Genomic DNA, 14413 nt, shown 5'->3' with positions numbered 1-14413 from the left:
CATATTCCTCTAGGTAGGGTTGGGAGAAGCGAGGAGGAGGAGGGAGGAGGCACTGCCGCCACCACCTTCGTGTGAAGGACAGGGAAAGAACGTGTGTGCTAGCAATCCACGCGGCGATTCCCGGACCATCCGCGGGCCGGATCCAGAAGGCCATTGGGCCTAATCTGGCCTGCAGGCCTTAGTTTGCCTACCCATGCTATGGAGCAATCATGCTGTTTTGATGCCACCAGGCTACATCTTGACCTTCACCTATGGCAGCAATACGTTCTTGCCTGACCCTTGAAGATGTGACATATGACATATTATCCTGTGCTTTTTGGATAGATAGATCATGTGTATGTACACACACACACACACACACACACACACAGTCACTCTCATCCCCATTAAAGCATCCTTTCATCAATGGATGCAATGTAATGAGAGATATGTTTATCTAGGTTGCTGGCATTTCTGCAAGCCTGTAACCTACATTTTTATTTTCTCTTCAATGGATGAATGTTAAAGGATGACCCAAGCTATAATGTATTTTATAGGTGCTGAACCTGCAGAATACTACTGCTATGCTAACAGAGGCATTTTCCTTATTATTCACTTGATTTACTTCTCGGAAGGTACATCTAGCATCAGTATTTTTAACAGGAAGAAGAAAGAAAAACTCAGTGGCTCTGTGATGTCCAAGTCTCAAATTTTGTAATGGCTGCCATCATAAATGCTCAACTTGGAAGGTGCATCTATCTTCGTTCCATGCAAAACACAGAGAAATAATTTCACTATGGGTTCCAGTTCCATTTTCCTAGCTCTAAACTGTAGATTGTCAGCCAAGGCCAGATGGATTTCCATTCCTTCCACCAGGCGCAGCTGGCTTGGTGAGTTGGTATGTTAGAGAACCGACCTCCTAACTCTGGTATGGAGTATGGAGGTCAGGTATGGAGGTGGGGCAGAGTGACAGTAAGGTCAGAGCTGCACAGACACACCAGCAGGAGCACCATATTAGGTCCACTGGTGGGCCAGTGCTACCCCAACCTTGCTGCCACCCGACTCCACCCACACCATACCAGTAAGTGGCAGCAACATTGACATGGGGAGGGTGGCTCCACACCACCACACCACCGTACCAGCTGCTCCTGCCTTAAGTGGTTTGTTGCTCATGTTTTCGTGCATGCAGTTTTTGTTCACATTTGCAATGCATCATGGGGATTTGTCCTCCATTTAAGATATCCAAATGTATAGTGATTCTGTTGCATGTATTTGTAACTGTGGTCACACTGGCTTGTGGGTTTTCTAGTCAAGGCACTCTCCAGTCATTTTCAGGCATGTTGTTTTTGTTCACAGCCACTCTCTGTTTAGGTTTTTGCAGTCTTAAAAGCTGTGTAAAACTTCCCTCTCATTGACTGTCAGTGATGCCGACAGGATCTTTCTCTTCCATAAATCACGAACTTTGCAGTTCAACTCCATAATTCCAACTGGAAGAAGAAGAAGAAGAAGAAGAAGAAGAAGAAGAAGAAGAAGAAGACGACGACGACACTTTGAAGATTTCTTCTTCGTTGGAAGCCTCTGGTGCCTTCTGTCCCTTTGCCTTTCCCACTCAGATCCTTTGAAAATCTGTTTCAGATGTTTGAAAGCCATGCTCAGCAGGGATGCATGAGGGACCCAGCCTCCTCACCCATCAGTAAACAGGACATTATTTACACACTTCTGTATTGTCTAGCATTGGTCCTCATGCACCTGGAGTAATAGTTTGATATTTCTGTCTCTCTTTGAACACTCATCCATGTTGCTTCCTGTGGAGTTGTGACCTAGAACAAGACTCCATCTGATGACTCCAGTTCTCAAAACCCACATTGACCTGGCTGTTAGAAACCATCGCTTTACCCCTTCCACTAAAATCTGCAATGTATCAGTGGGAGGTTTCCTTCCTGTTTCATAAAATCCTAGGTGATGGATTAAATGAAGGGAGGGTTATTTATAGTCTACATTATTTTCCACCCATTTTCATGAGGATTTACTAGCTAATGATTTCTCTCTCCCTCCCTCTCTTCCCTCCCCCTTCTCATATTGCAAAGTACTACTGCTTGAGGCAGTGCAATAAAAACATCATACATTTAATATGCCCCTGGTGCAGCAGGTGATGCCACAGCTGGGGATAATGGCAGGGCGAGACTGTCTATCTAAATCACTTCAGGTGCCCGTGGAACATTTTTCAATTGTTGAAAGCAATTTCTAAAAAAAAAAATCCCTACCTCTTTTCCACCCACAAGAGGATCAGCAAAATCCCCAGCTCCTCTCTGCAGCTACATTAGGCTTTGAAGCTCACGAATGTTTCGAGAGATCCATGACCACTGATGCAATCAGGGAGTATTCAGTATATTCTGCGCTCTCTTTTCCGGTTCCATTTGGCTGCTTGAGAAGCAAGTGGAAATGAGCAATTGAGAGGTGGGGGGAAGGGGTGTTGAAGGGAAATGGAGAATTGTTTTCCCCATTTAGGCTTTGTCAGAGAAAAACAGTTTGGCGCCTGTTCGCTTCCAATACAACACCTGTTTTCCCAGTGTTCTGAACAATGCCTGCTTTACATCGAAACAAACAACGATCTTAACATTAAAATGAAATGTGCAATGAGACATAAGGGATGCTTGTGTTGTATACAAACAAACACACAAGTTGTTCTTAGTGTCCCTTCTGCTTTGCTGCCAGAAGGTTCAAGGGACAGTGGTTTGCAGGGGACCAAATTGCACATGACTTGGTGGGTGGAAAGATCAGACCATTTCTGGCCCAGGTTCATTTTGCATGTCATCTACAAGGCCATTCTGCCCCACTTCTGCAGTAGCTTACATTTAAACAAACAAACCAAAAGCTGCAAGGAAAGGCACCTCTAAATGCTATCTGATCACAAAATAAGACTCTAAAGATGCATTTTATCTCAATGTATGCATTTCCAAATTTGAGCTGAGAGCTGTCATGCAAAATTCAGAGGACAAAAACGTCAAGGACAATTTGCGCTTCCATTCACATATTTGTAGATCAGATCAGTTTCACATTGGAATTCACATAAATCATTTTTTTCAAGCATCTTCACTTACGAAAACACACGAGAGGCCCAATCAGGAGCATGTGGTGAAGGGTGTTAATGCTTTTCATCCATGCTGCAGTACCACCACCACCCCAATTCTCGATTTGTCTTTGGTTGCTATTTGGCACAGTGTGGAAGGGAGCTTCCTTCTTACAGTGATTTTCATGAAACCCACATTGTAGAAGGGAAGAGCTAACACTTCCATCCCCACATGCTGGAGACCTCACTGGGCATCTTTGAAGCCATTCATTACATGACTTTAAGGATCCATGAAGCTGAAAATTCAACGTCCAACCTTAAGAGTTCAACTTTTCTGCACCTGTTCCATGATTGTTGTTGTTGTTTAATCATTTAGTCATGTCCGACTCTTCGTGACCCCATGGACCAGAGCACGCCACGCACTCCTGTCTTCCACTGCCTCCTGCAGTTTGGTCAAACTCATGCTGGTAGCTTCGAGAACACTGTCCAACCATCTCGTCCTCTGTCGTCCCCTTCTCCTTGTACCCTCAATCTTTCCAAACATCAGGGTCTTTTCCAGGGAGTCTTCTCTTCTCATGAGGTGGCCTAAGTATTGGAGCCTCAGCTTCAGGATCTGTCCTTCCAGTGAGCACTCAGGGCTGATTTCCTTCAGAATGGATAGGTTTGATCTTCTTGCAGTCCATGGGACTCTTAAGAGTCTCCTCCAGCACCATAATTCAAAAGCATCAATTCTTTGGCGATCAGCCTTCTTTATGGTCCAGCTCTCACTTCAATACATCACTACTGGAAAAACCATAGCTTTAACTATACGGACATGATTACCACTGAATAACTTGAATTGATACAGATGAGTAGCTGAGATTATATTTGCATAGTGGCAAGTCGCTTTGATCCTTGTATTAAAAAAAAAAGCATTTACATGGTGGTAAGAATCTTCACAACGTGGAATTCTTGGCAACATATATGGTTCTGTTTTTGACCTCATAACAACTCTGTGAGGTAAAAGTACATTTTGAAGGATTCTGCATATGGTTTCAAGAAGCACAAATTTCTAAACTGAATTTATCTCTCCTCCCTAACCCAGAGAATTGCATTGCCCACCCATCACGCCTGTAATACATGGATTCCTATCCCTTCCAAACCCCTGTCCGTCACAATGGTAGGTATCTCTCTAGTTCTTCTGATAAAAAGAACAATGGAGGTAAACAGCTTAAATATTTGCTAAAGCAAATTAGAGATGCTCCTTGCCTTTTAAAAGAAAGCTAACACTGTGTTCTGAAAATTTTTGGTTTTTTTTAAGATTCACGTACAGCCAAGAGTAGCTATAGCATGTCTGTCAACCTTTTCAATGCAATTGCTTCTGAACTGTTCTGTAATAATATCTTACATAACTTTTTATTCATCAACAGATTGACAGAGGCAGCACCGCGTCCGAGAATAACCCTGACAATAAAATTACTGTGTCACACTATTATTAGCACCACAATCAGTCAAATGCTTGAGATTTTAAAAAGAAATGTGAGAGCACTGATATCTTGTCAGCAACGTGCTAATGACGGCAATTCATGGTCACTGAAATCGTGCACTGAGACTTAACATTTCAAGGGAAAGAAGGGGCTTTTGATCTTCTGTCTTGATCTTGTGTTCTCAGTCATTCTGCCTTTGGAGTTGCTGACATATATAAGATATTTCCTTTTCCTTTCCTTTCTTTTTCTGGCCAGGTATCAGTCACAATTCATTTCTCTGATAGGTACGTCAAGCACTGACACTCATACGTCCTGCTTCCAAGGTCAAGCTGAAAGGAAACAGGGAGGATGCTTAGTCAGAGACAACATTGCATAGAGCTGAAGTCAAAACCCTCTAGGGACCTAGGGGCACATTTGCAAAGTGAAAGAACTGTTTCAAATGTTATTTCATCAAGGGGCAGAGAAGAAGACCCCATGGGCACCAAAAAAGGCCTCTTTGGGCACATGTGTGCCCATGGGCACCACATTGGCAACCCCTGGCATAAGCATGGAGAGGTCATATATATGATGGCCCCCTAACCACATAAAAAGCTCCTGTTGGAAGAAAATTAAAACACCATGAATTAAGGATTAATGTCGCCATCTCCCTGATGGGATAAGGTGTATCCACAGCAGTGACCAGAGATGGAATGACTGCTGGGAGAAGAAATACCATGGTGCATCTGCAGGAGCACAACCGGACGCCTTCATCTGCCCCAGCTGCAACAAAACATGTCTCTCCCAGATCAGTCTCTATAGCCACAGCAGGCACTGTAAACTTCCAGCACTTTGACTTTACCTCCCAAAAGCACATTCCTCCATTGTCTCAAGACAGAAGGATAACAACAACAGTGCTATTTTTCTAGAAAAAGAACTCCCCATGAATACCTCTCTTGTTCTCATGGAATGGCAAAGGCACCCACTTGAGGGGTACTGAAACCCACCTAAGAGATGTCAGAACTAAGTCCTGCCATGTTCTGGTTGAAAAAAAAAAAACCTAAACAACACACACATGGTTTTAAACATATAACCACTTCCCTGTGTGCATCCTCTGCAACCAAACTTTGAAAAATATGAAAGCAAGGCTCTCCTGGACATCTAGCCAAGAGTCACTACTATATTGCTCTGAAGGTGTCATTCATGAACTCTGAGCTGCCATTTGCAGCAGCACTTCCATGATCCTCAGGATGGCAACAGAAAACAGGGACCTTTAAGCTCAGCATGTGCACGAGAACACAGATCTGATTCATGCATCTATATTTTAAAGCAATCATAGAATCGTAGAATTGGAAAGGATCCCGAGGGCCACCTTGTCCAAATGATCTCAAAGAGTGGCGCTGGGAACTTCTGCCTGAAACCTATGAGACCTGCTGACAAGTCAGAGCAGGCGGTGCTAAGGCTAGATAGAGCAATCTTCTTCTTTGGTGATCACTCGTAGCCAAGTAAGATTGTCTTCCATAAACACAGTTTTAACAATGAGTCCGTAAGTGACTGTGGAGGCCAATTCTGGATCCACATGTTCTTCCACACTGGGAACATTGGTTTCCGGGTGGGAGTTGATCACGATGTGATTTGCCAAGCGTGCCTTCCTCTTAGCACATTTCTCCCTTTGCGTCCTGAGTTTGAGTGTCTTCAAAGCCCATGGCACCTTTGGTAAAGGCTGTTCTCCAATCGGAGCGCTCACAGGCCAGTGCTTCTCAGTTGCCAGTCTTTATACTAATTTTTTTTAGATATGCCTTGAGAGAGTCTTTAAACCTCTTTTGTTGACCACCAGCATTACGCTTTCCATTTTTAAGTTGGGAATTGAGTAGTTGCTTTGGAAGGCATCCGCACAACATGACCAGTCCAACAAAGTTGATGTTGAAGAATCCTTGCTTCGACACTGGTGATCTTTGCTTCTTCCAGTACACTGATATTAGTTTGCCTGTCTTCCCAAGTCATGTCCACAGGGCAGGATGATATTCTACTTTGAGAAACTCATTTTCAAAGTATTTAGCCTGAGGTAACAAGAATGCAGCGTGTAGGAACCTTGAGGTGTCAGGACCCAAACCTGAGACATAGGGGTGGCCCCTGGAGATGTCAAAAGGACAGGCCCTGGAGATGGAGGTTAATTGGAAGAAGGGAGTGGAAGGCAGAACCCCTGCACCCCAAATGTCTATGCTATAATTTTCAGCCAGGTCCTGCTGGGCTGAAGCTTACAAGCTATATGCAGCCTTAATATATTTTCTTTCCATTATTAAAGGGACTGTCACCCACCTGGAGATGCAAGCACTCCATCTGCTACTGGCAGGCTTTAGGTGAGGCCTGGTAGTCTGGCAACCCTAACAGCGTATGCTTTTTCAACCCCTGTTTTGTTTCATTTTCTTTCCACAACATTCCTGTGAGCTAAAGTTCGATAATGACTTGTCCACTGAGCATCAGGGATTTGGATTCCTGCTCTCTGAGATCTTCTTCTAACACTAGCTGCAACACCACACTGGTAATAACACTCTGAATTTAATCCCATGATGGTGGTGATTTAATGCTTCAAATTGTAATGGAGGGTTTCCTGCAGAGGTTATTTCTGCAGGAGGTGAGAAAAAGAAAAGTATGAATGTGTGGTCAAATATCACGCTGACATTGTGCCACAGGAGCTGGGTTGCTTTTTCTAGTGATGTGTGTGTGTGCTGAAGTTAATTAGCTCACAATATACAAATGGTTTTAGCCTGTGAGCTCAATATGTGAACTCAGAACATTAAATTGCTTCTCATTTTCAAGTCAAACAGAGCACTCCCTAACGCAAAAGAATCAACTTCCATTTCCAACTCAGTGATCTCAGTAAAATGGGTCACTCTGTTTTAGAAATGACTTAGATTCATCATAAAGAAAGTGTCTTAACCCTGCTATAATTCCACACTATTTAGTTAGGCTATTACTCATGGAAATGGCCCAGTGAAAACCCAGGTTACATGAGCACGTTAAGTGGTCCCAATCATGCAGTTAGCGGTCCTTTGCCTCCCAACCTGTACCTGTATTTCGCAGTCCAAAAGCATCATCAGTACAAGCAAAGTTAGGATGCTACACAGTAAAGGATCTGTATAGACATTTTATAAAAGAGTTTATTGGACAAAGCAGATATTGGAGGCTAGGGGGCTTACCATAGACATTAAAGAACCTTGGAATTGGCATAACCTTGGCACTGAAGGAACAAGAAACTGTTTCACAGAAATCATTGTCATAAACCAGGACCTGACCAAGGTAAGGTAGAACAATCTACTGGAAAAATCTAGCTTATGATAAGCAGTGCCATCCTTTTCAGTGTCTGGGACAGAGAACTTGGCATCACCCACTAGTCTTCCACATAGAAAGCAGCCTTGTATTGGGACCATTTATTTTCCCTAGGACATCTGCATTGTTGTTGTTTAGTCATTTAGTCGTGTCTGACTCTTCATGACCCCATGGACCAGAGCACGCCAGGCACTTCTGTCTTCCACTGCCTCCCGCAGTTTGGTCAAACTCATGTTGATAGCTTCAAGAACACTGTCCAACCACCTCGTCCTCTGTCGTCCCCTTCTCCTTGTGCCCTCCATCTTTCCCAACATCAGGGTCTTTTCCAGGGAGTCTTATCTTCTCATGAGGTGGCCAAACTATTGGAGCCTCAGCTTCAGGATCTGTCCTTCCAGTGAGCACTCAGGGCTGATTTCCTTAAGAATGGATAGGTTTGATCTTCTTGCAGTCCATGAGACTCTCAAGAGTCTCCTCCAGCATACAAAGTATCTATTCCACTACTGACCTAGGGATTTTCTTGTGATTCCCTTCAGCATGTTTAAAAGTCGGGAGAGGACTCCCCCTTGACATTAAATCCCTTCCAAATCCCTTCTTATTCTCAACTCTCTGCCTCTGAAAACTCTGATTTTAGTTGTCATAAAAGGTCAGGAAATGATTAATTATTCAGTTTATTCATTGTATTTTGAGGAGGCAGTTCCAAGGGTGAGAGGGGGTGTTTGCAGGGTTTTCTGCCTCAGCTGCCAAAATAACTTGACCAGACTTGGGTACCATGTGCCATGTTGGTGGTGGAACCATTTACTGTTCTGCTTCAGGCAGCAAAAATACATTGGGCTGCCTCTGCGGAGAAATATACCCCAGGACTTACATTTTTGTGAAAGTGCATGCCTCACCCCCAAACACTCCATCCCTGCTTCAGAATGGGGGATACCCAGAGGACTTTTTGTGAACTCTTAAAAGGTGAATAAAGTTTTTACCAGAAGAGAGACAGTGCTGCAACTCTCATACTAGAATTGGCGAGACTGTGGATTCAGAAGCAGGTGGATATCCAGTGTGGGTCATAATCCACTTGGATCAAATCCAGGTGGTCCACTTCAGAATGTGTGTTGGGCAGATTCCTCCCCTTACTTAGCTCTTAATAACTCATTAGGAAGGGTAGCTGCTGAAAAATGAGAAAGCCTTGTATTTCCTGTATTTCCTATATGACCTAGGACCCTCGTACCTACGGGACCGCCTCTCCTGGTATGTCCCACGGAGGACCTTACGGTCTTCAAACAAAAACATCTTGGAGGTCCCGGGCCACAGAGAGGTTAGGCTGGCCTCAACCAGAGCCAGGGCTTTTTCAGCTGTGGCTCCGATCTGGTGGAACGCTCTGTCCCAAGAGACTAGGGCCCTGCGGGACTTGACATCTTTCCGCAGGGCCTGCAAGACAGAGCTGTTCCACCAGGCTTTTGGCCAAGGCACAGCCTTGGTAGTTCTTCACAGAACTCTAGCCCAATGGTTGCCATCAATTTGATTTGAACTGATTTTATAATGAATTGATTTTAGAATGCTGTATAATTTTACTGTTGTTAGCCGCTCTGAGTCCAGCTTCAGCTGGGGAGGGCAGGATATAAATAAATTGTTGTTGTTGTTGTTGTTGTTGTTGTTGTTGTTGTTGTTGTTGTTGTTGTTGTTGTTTAAAAGGATGTATATTCCAAAGAAGGTTTTATTTTTATTGATAAACTTACAATTGCTCATGGGAAAGGCAGGGGAAAGGAATGCAGCTCAAGCATTAATCATTGTTCAAAGGTATGACAGCAACTTGCCATATCACCAAAACGTTTTCCTTTGCAAATCCAGCAACCCCTAAAAATGTATCATTCGTAGAAGCTGATTATAAAGCAATTTAAAGGAGCATGTTAACACAGAACAGAAGACCAAAGGAACAAAAGGAACAAAAGCAAAGCCAGCTCTTTGTACAAATAGTTTTCCACGCCATCAGCCAAGTTGTTTTACCATTGCTATGGCAACTGTAGTAAACCACTGGTAGCTTCCTGGGACACACTAATATATCTTGGCTGTTTATGCCATAAAATTTGCTGCTGCATATGGGGAGAGGCGAAGCAGCCAAGGAAAATTTTCTGGGATTATATACAGTTTACACTGGGGCAATAAAATGTGTTCATTTAGCTTGTATTTATTTAAGTGGTTTCAGGCTTAAATGTCAGAAACACCATCTCCTGCTGAAAGTTCCAAGAAATTCTGTGCAAACCAAAAAAAAAGGAAAGGAAAGGAAAGGAAACCCACAATGTTTTAAGCATGTTAATGGTTTATAAAGGTCTCTTCGCCTCTCTCAGAATCTAAGGAGCTTTGAAGACATACAGAAAATACCACATTCCCACAGAGCTGATTTGCACAGTATTTACTTTTGTATATAAGAACATCCCCATCAATCCATAGAAATATGATGATATTAAAGATTAGGGTATAAGAAGGCACCATTTTCTGTTGCAGCATGTGTTTGCTTCACACAGCACTATTTCTGTTCTGCTGCAGTTCATATTCTACCCCAAACCACATTATTCATCTTTCTGTCCACTGTGGTGAAATGTGATTTACATGAGTTAAGTAAATAATTGTGTGAATCACAAAAGTTACTCTTCCGTTCCACTGATTTCATTGTAAAGGAAACAATGCAAGTGGCAGGGGTGGGGAAAACAAACAGTTATGTTTCATTTGCAGATTAAAAGCAACAAGAACAATAATATCAAGGCAAGGCACCAAGTGAGCCTTCCTGGGAGGAGCATTGCACAAACAGGAGCTGCTGCAGAAAAGGTCTATTCTTGCATTGCTGCCCTCCATATTGCAAATATTAATACAGTGGTACCTTGGGTTACAGACGCTTCAGGTTACAGACTTTGCTAACCCAGAAATAGTACCTTGGGTTAAGAACTTTGCTTCAGGATGAGAACAGAAATCACGTGGCTGCAGCGGGAGGCCCCATTAGCTAAAGTGGTACCTCAGATTAAGAACAGTTTCAGGTTAAGAACGGACCTCCAGAACAAATTAAGTTCTTAACCTGAGGTACCACTGTACTGCATAGTTTGAAATGACTGGATTCATAAAAACTGACTCCTTTTTGGAAATAAAACATTGTCAAGGCCCACAAGTTTAATGAAAACTCTATTTGCAGAACCTTTTTCAAAACATAACAAAAAACAGTAAATGATATATCCAAACAGTTCCATAAGGCATATGCCAGTCCAGCACATAGACTCAGCATCTTACAAAATATGAAATGCTCCAAACAGATGTATAAGCAAAAGTCTCCCTCCTTACAACATCCATTTTGCCTGAAGCTGTTTTCCTGGAGAGCTTGATTTACATCCTTACTCCATGGAGCCTGGGAACAAAGAACTAAAGGCAACTCCCTTCAAAATGGTGCTTTGCAATTCAATAGCCTCCCATGTGATCTAAGGTTAAACACTCACGTGTCAGAAAGCAGCATACATTCAACAGTTAATTATCAACTCAGTTAAAGCTCAGAGTTCCATTCTTGCTCTTAATTTAGCTTCAATGGATTCTCCCCATGTTAAACATTTTCACCATTACACAGGCATTCACCATTTCAGTGTCAATTAAACCAATTATACTTAATACTCCAGACCTCTTGCAGAGGAGGCACACAAAGAAGTGCCTAGGATGATGATTGTAGGATCTGGGTTAGTTCATATGGAGAAAGGCAGTCCTTGAGGTATTGCAGTCCTGAGCTGTTTAAGGCTTTATAGGTCAAAACTAGCACACTGACGTGGCTACGGAAACTAATTTACAGCCAGTGCAGTTGGATCAGGATTGGTGCTGTATGCTCAAACCCAGGGAGCAACCTGGCTACTGAATTCTACACCAGTTGAACCATCTTCAGAGGTGGTCCCATGTATTGTGTCTGTGTCTCTCTCTGCTCTCCTCTTTTCTCATTTCAAAAGATATTTTTACTGTACCATGATTAACCCCGAGCTCCTTTTTAACTGATCACAAGGTTTTAAATATATGCATCTAACCAATGAATCAACTCAACAATGCGGCTGTAAGAAAGAAGTATATAAGGAAAGAGAGCTATTACTGTTCACCATGGGGGTCTGAAAGGTTGCTCCTTTTTTTACAAAAAAATAGTCACCGTGAGATTGAGAATCCTCACTGCAAGGTCATTTTAAGTGTGTCAGCTTCACCATGTTGTACTATAGGGTGAGAATTAGCAGAATGCAAAACAACTACAAAACAAAATACAAAAACCATCTGGCATGGAAACTTGTACTCAGCAGATGCAGTGCCTTTGAAAGCGGACCATTCATTTTTATTGTGCACTAAAATTAGATTTAACGTGTACTCAAAAGCATAACTAAAACAGATTGCCCCTTCTAGCATTTATGTTGCAGGCATCAACAAGAGACTGTATCTGCTGATTCTTTGCTCAGACCTTTGATCTGCTTATTATCCCTGTCGAGATATTAAATGGGGAAACATCTTTCTTTCATCTAACTGTAACTCCAGGTAATCACGTAAATTGTTCCCTTAAACTTGTTAGCTGTTCAAAAACAAAACTCACGTTCGTTCAACTTCAGGTTCTTCCACTTGAAATCCATCAGGCTACAAAGCCGTCCCACTGGAAGGGAGAGCATTTATTTATTTATTTATTTAACAAAGTATCGCCCTAACAGCGTAAAAAAAAACCAACACTATAGTGCCATGGGGGGGGGGGATATTTCCTCTATGCCTGATGCCCCAGTAGCCACAATTTTTTGAACAACAATATCACAAAAAATGGGTTGGATTAGCAACGGTCCCATTTAAAACATGCGCATAAATGCAAGTGCATATAGAAGCAGCTGGCCTGTGGAACTACCAACCACAAGAAGAGATGGTAGCCAGTTTCACTGATTTGAAGAGAAAATGATTAGATGGCTTAGGGGTGTTGCATTCCATGTGTGTACAATTGTACCTGTCTACACAAATTGTAGAGCTGTATACAGTTGTATCTTGATAGTCAAATGTCTTGGTACTCGTACGTTTTGGTTCCCGAACGCCACAAACCCGGAAGTGAGTGTTCTGGTTTGCGGACGTTCTTTGGAACCCAAATATGCGATACTGCTTTTGCAGCTTCCAATTGAGTTCAGGAATCTCCTGCAGCCAATCAGAAGCTGCACCTTGGTTTTTGAACATTTTCGGAAGTCGAACAGACTTCTGGAATAGATTCCGTTTGAGAACCAAGGTATGACTTTCCTTGGACACCTATTGTTCACATGTAGCATTCAGCAATTACACAGTCTGTGTACCTGTGCACAGAACTGTTGAACCGTACAAAGCAACAGGTGCATCACCTGTCACACAACTTATACCCATGTCGAGCGAGTGTGTACCTGTGTTTAGTGCAATTTGTCCACAAGTCTAAAATCAGAAGCTTTGAGATGCAGGAAATGTCGTCCTGTATCTCACCAACAGGATTCTCTGCAGAGCCTATCTGGGTGCCCTTTATGTATGAGCTATGCAATATGGTCAGTCTAAAGTTGTGAATAGTTATGGTTTTGGCAAAATCCTGCCAGATATGCTTCAGATATTTGGCACTTTAACAAGGAGGCTTTTAATCACAATCAGATCATGTGTTAAACATGCAGAGGTTGGGGTGGAGTCAGTCTATCTGGTGCAAATGGAGTTACTAGGGGTGCTACTGATGCATGTGCCCCAGACCTTCTATACACTTTAATTAATTGATTTTTCATTTTGGCTTTCCATTTTTATACTTTAAAAACAAAACAAAACCTCTGAGGTGTTATACAGCATATCAGCTGATGGCAGCATGTTGGGCAGGTGGGATCTAAAGCAGGGAAATGGCCAGGAAAGAAGGGGTTAAACACCCTCCTCTCTCCCCCCCCCCCCAGCATTGATCGTCTGATCAAATTAATGCATACTCACTTCCTGTCCAGCTCCTTTGAAGTAAAGAAGATAATGTCAGGAGCCAGTTATGTCCATATAATATGTCATGTCAGTTTTGGTCCCCGTGTTAAGCAGGAGATGTGGAGAAAGAACTGGACTTGATGTGGAGGGGGGTGGATGAGCCCCTTGTTTTTCTATTGGCTTGAGAGAAAGGCAGAAAAAACAGAATGCAATAACCTAGCAACACTTGCTTTGTTGTTGATTGGCTAACTCACTAGAGCAGGCATGGTCAAACTTGGCCCTCCAGCTGTTTTGGGACTACAATTCCCATCATCCCTGACCTGGTCCTGTTAGCTAGGGGTGATGGGAGTTGTAGTCCCAAAACAGCTGGAGGGCCAAGTTTGGCCATGCCTGCATTAGAGACTGAAGCCGGTCTCACAAAGTGGAGTTCCGAATGGTTCTATGTGAGCTCAACACTTGGGACAGGCAATGGAGAAGGGAATTCAGGTCCTCATTCCCTGCTTGTGTGATCTATGGATGTCCTATGACTTGCCAGTGAGAAAAAGTCAGAGGTAGATTTAGGGGAGCATGACTGGGGCATCACAACTATGATGTAGAAAGAAGGCCCGAGGCGGCGGGGGATACCGAATTTTGGCGTCACCCAGGGTGCTGATGAAATTTGAGA

At 43.0% G+C, this 14413-nt stretch overlaps 1 long non-coding RNA gene across 1 annotated transcript; it reads right to left on the bottom strand.

Moving 5' to 3' along the window:
- Nucleotides 1-4486: 4486 nt before the first annotated feature.
- Nucleotides 4487-13917, bottom strand: LOC308585208. The gene is made up of 3 exons (XR_014007152.1): nt 13764-13917; nt 12404-12460; nt 4487-4844 (listed from the first exon to the last, which is right to left on the bottom strand). It is a non-coding gene; the product is annotated as an uncharacterized lncRNA (long non-coding RNA).
- Nucleotides 13918-14413: the final 496 nt, after the last annotated feature.

The sequence above is a fragment of the Podarcis bocagei genome (assembly GCF_964188305.1).
Source record: "Podarcis bocagei genome assembly, chromosome: 4".
NCBI lineage: Eukaryota > Metazoa > Chordata > Lepidosauria > Squamata > Lacertidae > Podarcis > Podarcis bocagei.
This window is presented reverse-complemented; position numbering and strand designations above follow the sequence as displayed.